This window comes from Ranitomeya imitator, chromosome 1 (genome assembly GCF_032444005.1).
Source record: "Ranitomeya imitator isolate aRanImi1 chromosome 1, aRanImi1.pri, whole genome shotgun sequence".
NCBI classification, from domain to species: Eukaryota; Metazoa; Chordata; class Amphibia; order Anura; family Dendrobatidae; genus Ranitomeya; species Ranitomeya imitator.
In genome coordinates, this window is record NC_091282.1 from 737629240 (window position 1) to 737637880 (window position 8641).

Here is an 8641-nt window from a genome sequence, read left to right on the forward strand (position 1 = left end):
GACAACCCCTTTCTGATCATTTGAGGAAAATACAGATTTAAAACAAACTAGCAGTTGGGATAAGAATGAGCCACTATGCAATATATGAGTAGCAAAATTATGGGTCATGTTATGGGGATCAGGCAGTATAAAATGTGGTATAGTAGAAATTTGAAGAGAGGCCTGGCAAGCCAGGTCACAACAGGTCATATTCAACAAGGTCAAGGTTTACCTTACAAACTGCTTGAATACAATGAGTGGCACATATATGTGTATTTTTTATTTTTACAAGTGGATACAGGATCAGGCTTAGAGGTCACATTGATGGTTCATTAAATATTTATCATTTTTTTGCCATAGCATTGTGACCCCTAGAATGTAGTGCCCTTGACAAGCTAGTGACAAAAAATCGGCCCCAATTGTTGGCAGTCGTGTATTGCACTGTGATGCAACAGCTACACTTAGTGATTTTTGGCCGCCTAATCTGTGTCATGGCCAAATTCCCTGTGTACCTTCAGTCTAGACCTACCGTATTTTTGGACTATAAGATGCACCGGACTATAAGACGCACCCAGGTTTTAGAGGTGGAAAAGAAAGAAAAATGTAAGTGGCTAATGAATATTCACTTCACTTTAAGTATCGGGACCACGTGGTTCCCCCAGCAGAATCCTGCAGCAGAGACATTTTCCTGCCTCCTGCAATTCACCTCTGCCACTGCCCCCTCCCCACATGCTACATTCTGACCATAAGACAGTCCAAACCCTCTAAGTCATTCAGGACACTTGCACGACTTCTTCTTGGCCAATTATCCACTATACTTATAAGAAAATAAAGTTTCATAGTAACATAGTAAGGCAGAAAAAAGACATTTATCCATCCAGTTCAGCCTATATTCCATCATAATAAGGCCGGCGTCACACTCGGCGTAAGACAATACGGTCCGTATTTTACGGCCGTAATACGCTGAAAAGTCACCAAAATAGTGGTCCGTAGCTCCTCCGTAGGCAGGGTGTGTCAGCGTATTTTGCTCATGGCATCCTCCGTATGTAATCCGTATGGCATCCGTACTGCGAGATTTTCTCGCAGGCTTGCAAAACCGACATACGGATATACAAGGGATCCATGTGCTCAAAAAATAATAAAAACATATATACTGTCTATATATATATATACAGTGGGGCAAAAAAGTATTTAGTCAGTCAGCAATAGTGCAAGTTCCACCACTTAAAAAGGTGAGAGGCGTCTGTAATTTACATCATAGGTAGACCTCAACTATGGGAGACAAACTGAGAAAAAAAAATCCAGAAAATCACATTGTCTGTTTTTTTAACATTTTTTTTGCATATTATGGTGGAAAATAAGTATTTGGTCAGAAACAAACAATCAAGATTTCTGGCTCTCACAGACCTGTAACTTCTTCTTTAAGAGTCTCCTCTTTCCTCCACTCATTACCTGTAGTAATGGCACCTGTTTAAACTTGTTATCAGTATAAAAAGACACCTGTGCACACCCTCAAACAGTCTGACTCCAAACTCCACTATGGTGAAGACCAAAGAGCTGTCAAAGGACACCAGAAACAAAATTGTAGCCCTGCACCAGGCTGGGAAGGCTGAATCTGCAATAGCCAACCAGCTTGGAGTGAAGAAATCAACAGTGGGAGCAATAATTAGAAAATGGAAGACATACAAGACCACTGATAATCTCCCTCGATCTGGGGCTCCATGCAAAATCCCACCCCGTGGGGTCAGAATGATCACAAGAACGGTGAGCAAAAATCCCAGAACCACGCGGGGGGACCTAGTGAATGAACTGCAGAGAGTTGGGACCAATGTAACAAGGCCTACCATAAGTAACACACTACGCCACCATGAACTCAGATCCTGCAGTGCCAGACGTGTTCCACTGCTTAAGCCAGTACATGTGCGGGCCCGTCTGAAGTTTGCTAGAGAGCATTTGGATGATCCAGAGGAGTTTTAGGAGAATGTCCTATGGTCTGATGAAACCAAACTGGAACTTTTTGGTAGAAACACAACTTGTCGTGTTTGGAGGAAAAAGAATACTGAGTTGCATCCATCAAACACCATACCTACTGTAAAGCATGGTGGTGGAAACATCATGCTTTGGGGCTGTTTCTCTGCAAAGGGGCCAGGACGACTGATCCGGGTACATGAAAGAATGAATGAGGCCATGTATTGTGAGATTTTGAGTGCAAACCTCCTTCCATCAGCAAGGGCATTGAAGATGAAACGTGGCTGGGTCTTTCAACATGACAATGATCCAAAACACACTGCCAGGGCAACGAAGGAGTGGCTTTGTAAGAAGCATTTCAAGGTCCTGGAGTGGCCTAGCCAGTCTCCAGATCTCAACCCTATAGAAAACCTTTGGAGGGAGTTGAAAGTCCGTGTTGCCAAGCGAAAAGCCAAAAACATCACTGCTCTAGAGGAGATCTGCATGGAGGAATGGGCCAACATACCAACAACAGTGTGTGGCAACCTTGTGAAGACTTACAGAAAACGTTTGACCTCTGTCATTGCCAACAAAGGATATATTACAAAGTATTGAGATGAAATTTTGTTTCTGACCAAATACTTATTTTCCACCATAATATGCAAATAAAATGTTAAAAAAACAGACAATGTGATTTTCTGGATTTTTTTTTCTCAGTTTGTCTCCCATAGTTGAGGTCTACCTATGATGTAAATTACAGACGCCTCTCATCTTTTTAAGTGGTGGAACTTGCACTATTGCTGACTGACTAAATACTTTTTTGCCCCACTGTATATATATATATGTTAGTGAGACACATATATATATATATGTATATATATATATATATTTATTTATTTATATATATTAATATTTCATCCAGCGCGAGATAGCTTAAAAGCCGGCAATTCAATTGCCGGCTTTTGCTATCTCCTTCAAAAACCCGACATGATTTGAGACATGGTTTACATACAGTAAACCATGTCATATTCCCCCTTTTTTTTTTCCATATTCCACACTACTAATGTTCGTAGTGTGTATGTGCAAAATTTGGCCATTCTAGCTATTAAATTAAAGGGTTAAATGGTGGAAAAAATTGGCGTGGGCTCCCGCGCAATTTTCTCCGCCAGAGTAGTAAAGCCAGCGACTGAGGGCAGATATTAATAGCCTGGAGAGGGTCCACGGTTATTGCCCCCCCCCCCTGACTAAAAACATCTGCCCCCAACCACCCCAGAAAAGGCACATCTGGAAGATGCGCCTATTCTGGCACTTGGCCACTCTCTTCCCACTCCCGTGTAGCGGTGGGATATGGGGTAATTAAGGGTTAATGCCACCTTGCTATTGTAAGGTGACATTAAGCCAGATTAATAATGGAGGGGCGTCAATTCTGACACCTATCCATTATTAATCCAATTGTATGAAAGAGTTAAAAAAAACACAAACACATTATTAAAAAGTCTTTTAACCCCTTAGCGACCGCCGATACGCCTTTTAACGGCGGCCGCTAAGGGTACTTAAACCACTGCGCCGTTAATTAACGGCGCTGTGGAAAAAGTAAATAGCGCCCCCCAGAGTCGGATTTTCTCCGGGGTCTCGGCTGCCGGGGGTAGCCGAGACCCCAGAGAACATGATTCGGGGTTTTTTTTACCCACCCCACATTTGCGATCGCCGGTAATTAACCATTTACCGGCGATCGCAAAAAAAAATCAACGCGATCTCTTTTTAATTTCTCTGTCCTACGATGTGATCACACATCGGAGGACAGAGAAAAGGGGTCCCAGGTAGCCCCCAAATACTTACCTGTCTCCCCCGTTGCTCCTCGTGGCTCCCGATGGTCGCCGCCATCTTCAAAATGGCGGGTGCATGTGCAGTGCGCCCGCCGGCCGGCCCCGCGAAAATCTTTGGGGTCTCGGCTGCCGGGGGTAGCCGAGACCCCAAAGAGCATGATCGGGGTCGGTTTTACCGACCCCTGTTTTGCGATCGCCGGTAATTAACTGTTTACCGGCGACCGCAAAAAAAAAAAAAAAAAAAGTAAAGTGTAATTCTCTGTCCTCTGATGTGATCGCACATCAGACGACGGAGAAATAGGGGGATTCGGGGACCCTATCATACTCACCTGTGTCCCTGGATCCTCCTGCTGCTCCTCCTGGCCGCCGGCAAAAGAAAATGGCGGGCGCATGCGCAGTGTGCCCGCCATCTGTCTCCATCTGCTGGCCGGCAGGAGAACAGCAGTTGGGGCTAAAATTAGGGTTAGGGTTAGGGCTAGGGCTAGGGTTAGGGCTAGGGCTAGGGTTAGGGCTAGGGTTAGGGTTAGGGTTAGGGCTAGGGCTAGGGTTAGGGTTAGGGCTAGGGTTAGGGCTAGGGTTAGGGCTAAGGTTAGGGTTAGGGCTAGGGTTAGGGCTAGGGTTAAAGCTAGGGTTAGGGCTAGGGTTGGGGCTAAATTTAGGGTTAGAGTTAGGGCTAAATTTAGGGTTAGGGTTGGGGCTAAATTTAGGGTTAGGCTTCTTTCACACTTACGTCGGTACGGGGCCGTCGCAATGCGTCGGCCCGATATACCGACGCACGTTGTGAAAATTGTGCACAACGTGGGCAGCGGCTGTAGTTTTTCAACGCATCTGCTGCCCAATCTATGTCCTGGGGAGGAGGGGGTGGAGTTACGGCCACGCATGCGCGGTCAGAAATGGCGGATGCGACGTACAACAAAAACGTTTCATTGAACGCTTTTTTGTGCCGACGGTCCGCCAAAACACAACTGATCCAGTGCACGACGGACGCGACGTGTGGCCATCCGTCACGATCCGTCGGCAATACAAGTCTATGGGCAAAAAACGCATCCTGCGGGCACATTTGCAGGATCCGTTTCTTGTCCAAAACGACGGATTGCGACGGAATGCCAAACGACGCAAGTGTGAAAGTAGCCTTAGGGCTAGGGTTAGGGTTGGGGCTAAAGTTAGGGCTAGGTTTGGGGCTAAAGTTAGGGTTAGAGTTGGGATTAGGGTTAGGGTTTGGATTAGGGTTGGTATTAGGGTTAGGGTTGGCATTAGGGTTACGCTTGGGATTAGGGTTAGGTTTGAGGTTAGGGTTGAGATTAGGATTAGGGGTGTGTTGGATTTAGGGTTTTGATTAGGGTTATGGTTAGGGTTGACATTAGGGTTGTTTTGGGGTAAGGGTTGTGATTATGGTTAGGGTTAGTGATTAGGATTATGTATCAGGTTGGGATTAGGGTTAGGGGTGTGTTGGGGTTAGGGTTGGAGCTAGAATTGGGGGGTTTCCACTGTTTAAGTACATCAGGGGGTCTCCAAACACGGCAGCCAATTTTGCGTTCAAAAAGTCAAATGGTGCTCCCTCCCTTCTGAGCTCTGCCGTGCGCCCAAACAGTGGGTTACCCCCACATATGGGGCATCAGCGTACTCGGGATAAATTGTACAACAACTTCTGGGGTCCAATTTCTCTTGTTACCCTTGTGAAAATAAAAACTTGGGGGCTACAAAATCTTTTTTGTGGAAAAATATATATATATTTTTTTATGACTCTGCATTATAAACTTCTGTGAAGCACTTGGGCATTCAAAGTTCTCACCACACATCTATATAAGTTCCTTGGGGGGATCTAGTTTCCAAAATGGGGTCACTTGTGGGGGGTTACTACTGTTTAGGTACATCAGGGGCTCTGCAAACGCAACATAACGCCCACAGACCATTCTATCTAAGTCTGCATTCCAAAACGGCGCTCCTTCCCTTCCGAGCTCTGCCGTGCGCCCAAACAGTGGTTTACCCCCACATATGGGGCATCAGCATACTCAGGATAAATTGGACAACAACTTTAGTGGTCCAATTTCTCCTGTTACCCTTGTGAAAATAAAAACTTGGGGGCTACAATATCTTTTTTGTGGAAAAAAAAATATTTTTTATTTTCACGACTCTGCATTCTAAACTTCTGTGAAGCACTTGGGCATTCAAAGTTCTCACCACACATCTAGATAAGTTCCTTGGGGGGTCTAGTTTCCAAAATGGGGTCAATTGTGGAGGGTTTCTACTGGTTAGGTACATCAGGGGCTCTGCAAACGCAACATAACGCCCGCAGACCATTCTATCAAAGTCTGCATTCCAAAATGGCGCTCCTTCCTTCTGAGCTCTGCCGTGCGCCCAAACAGTGGTTTACCCCCACATATGGGGTACCAGCATACTCAAGACAAATTGGACAACAACTTTTGGGGTCCAATTTCTCTTGTTACCCTTGTGAAAATAAAAACTTGGGGGCTAAAAAATCTTTTTTGTGGAAAAAAAAATATTTTTTATTTTCACGACTCTGCATTATAAACTTCTGTGAAGCACTTGGGCATTCAAAGTTCTCACCACATATCTAGATAAGTTCCATGGGGGGGTCTAGTTTCCAAAATGGGGTCACTTGTGGGGGATTTCTACTGTTTAGGCACATCAGGGGCTCTCCAAACGCGACATGGTGTCCGATCTCAATTCCAGCCAATTCTACATTGAAAAAGTAAAACGGCACTCTTTCTCTTCCAAGCTCTGCGGTGCGCCCAAACAGTGGTTTACCCCCACATATTGGGTATCGACGTACTCAGGAGCAATTGCACAACAACTTTAGTGGTCTAATTTCTCCTGTTACCCTTGTGAAAATAAAAATTTGTGGGCAAAAACATCATTTTTGTAGAAAAAATGCAATTTTTTTTTTCACACAGCTCTACGTTATAAACTTCTGTGAAGCACATGGGGGTTCAAAGTGCTCACCACACATCTAGATAAGTTCCTTAATGGGTCTAGTTTCCAAAATGGTGTCACTTGTGGGGGGTTTCCACTGTTTAGGCACATCAGGGGCTCTCCAAACGCGACATGGCGTCCAATCTCAATTCCAGCCAATTCTACATTGAAAAAGTAAAACGGCGCTCCTTCACTTCCAAGCTCTGCGGTGCGCCCAAACAGTAATTTACCCTCACATATGGGGTATCGACGTATTCAGGAGAAATCGCACAACAACTTTTGTGGTCTAATTTCTCCTGTTACCCTTGTGAAAATAAGAATTTGTGGGCGAAAAGATCATTTTTGTGTAAACAAAAGCGATTTTTTATTTTCACGGCTCTACGTTATAAACTTCTGTGAAGCACTTGGGGGTTCAAAGTGCTCACCACACATCTAGATAAGTTCCTTAAGGGGTCTAGTTTCCAAAATGGTGTCACTTGTAGGGAGTTTCCACTGTTTAGGCACATCAAGGGCTCTCTAAACGTGACATGGCGTCCGATCTCAATTCCAGCCAATTCTGCATTGAAAAAGTCAAACGGCGCTCCTTCACTTCTAAGTTCTGCGGTGCGCCCAAAAAGTGGTTTACCCCCATATATGGGGTATTGGCGTATTCAGGAGAAATTGCGTAACAAAATTTATGGTTACATTTCTGTTTTTACACTTGTAAAAATAAAAAAAATGGTTCTGAATTAAGATGTTTGCAAAAAAAAGTTAAATGTTCATTTTTTCCTTCCACATTGTTTCAGTTCCTGTGAAGCACGTAAAGGGTTAATAAACTTCTTGAATGTGGTTTTGAGAACCTTGAGGGGTGTCGTTTTTAGAATGGTGTCACACTTCATTATTTTCTATCATATAGACCCCTCAAAATGACTTCAAATGTGATGTGGTCCCTAAAAAAAAATGGTGTTGTAAAAATGAGAAATTGCTGGTCAACTTTTAACCCTTATAACTCCCTAACAAAAAAAAATGTTGTTTCCAAAATTGTGCTGATGTAAAGTAGACATGTGGGAAATGTTATTTATTAACTATTTTTCGTGGCATACCTCTCTGATGTAAGGGCATAAAAATACAAAGTTTGAAAATTGCAAAATTTAAAAAATTTTCGCCATATTTCCGTTTTTTTCATAAATAATCGCAAGTAATATCGAAGAAATGTTACCACTATCATGAAGTACAATATGTCACGAAAAAAATATCTCAGAATCAGCGGGATCCGTTGAAGCGTTCCAGAGTTATAACCTCATAAAGTGACAGTGGTCAGAATTGCAAAAATTGGCTCGGTCATTAAGTACCAAATTGGCTCTGTCACTAAGGGGTTAATGAAATAAACACACCATTTGTTGTAATATTTTATTGTACGCTCAATCCACTGGCTGAAGACCCTCGCTCTGTGACAAAGAAAAAATAATAAACCAACAATATACATACCTTCCGAGGATCTGTAACGTCCCACGTTGTTAATCCATCTGAAGGGGATTATTTTTTTACAGCCAGGAGCTCTGCTATAATGCAGCTATGCTCCTGGCTGTAAAACCCCAGCGAATGAATGGAAACTAGGTCAATGACCAGTAGTTACCCTCATTCGCGGTGAGGCGCCCTCTGCTGGATGTCCTTCGAGCGTGGGAAAAATTCAGAAAAGTTCCCAGGCTCGAGTTCATATGAGGACAACCAGCAGAGGGCGCCTCACCGCGAATGAAGGTAACTACAGGTCATTGACCTAGTTTCCATTCATTCGCTGGGGTTTTACAGCCAGGAGCATAGCTGCATTATAGCAGAGCTCCTGGCTGTAAAAAAATTAACCCCTTCAGATGGATTTACAACGTGGGACATTACAAATCAACGGAAGGTATGTATATTGTTGGTTTATTATTTTTTCTTTGTCACAGAGCGAGGGTCTTCAGCCAGTGGATTGAGTG